This window comes from Egretta garzetta, unplaced genomic scaffold, assembly GCF_000687185.1.
Source record: "Egretta garzetta isolate BGI_Z169 unplaced genomic scaffold, ASM68718v1 scaffold100, whole genome shotgun sequence".
Lineage (NCBI taxonomy): Eukaryota > Metazoa > Chordata > Aves > Pelecaniformes > Ardeidae > Egretta > Egretta garzetta.
This window is the reverse complement of record NW_009258265.1, coordinates 1,895,054-1,895,513: the sequence shown is the minus strand read 5'-3', so window position 1 is coordinate 1,895,513 and position 460 is coordinate 1,895,054. Positions and strand designations below refer to the sequence as shown.

Sequence of the window (460 nt, the reverse complement as noted above, 5' to 3'; positions counted from 1 at the left end):
GGGCTGTGACAGCTGAGGTGTCCCTCGGGAAAGGCACGGGCACCCGCTCCGCTGCGGCTCCCTGCGGGCACTGCCAAGGCACTGAGCAGAGTGGGGCGAGCTGTGGCTGCTGGTGGCAGGGCCCGGCTGGCCCACGATGTTTCACAAGCTCCCGCAGTCCCATCCTGCGCCCAGAACAGCCCCAGGAAGGGCCAGGTCTGCTGGCAAGAGCCCGGGGCCGGGCCCAGGGCTGGGGTGTGCTGCAGGTCCTGCTCCAGCTCCCCAGGCAGCACCAAGCGGGGTCCCCACCAGTGCCCGGCGCCTGATGCCACCGTGGAGCAGGGGTACAGTCGAGCTTGCTGGTTCCATCTGCTACGCTCGGCCAAACCCTCCGGGGCTGGGCACCCTTGCCCCCGTGCCCCCCACCCAGGACTTGGCCCTCCTCCCTCCCCGGGGGGCGCACGGCAAGCAAACCCCAGGA

At 71.1% G+C, this 460-nt stretch overlaps 1 protein-coding gene across 1 annotated transcript in view; it reads right to left on the bottom strand.

Annotated features, from left to right (window-relative positions):
• GHDC (GH3 domain containing) overlaps positions 1–460 on the bottom strand; it is a gene marked incomplete at its 3' end in the record, with an annotated part of 15,149 nt that overhangs the window by 12,770 nt on the left and 1,919 nt on the right.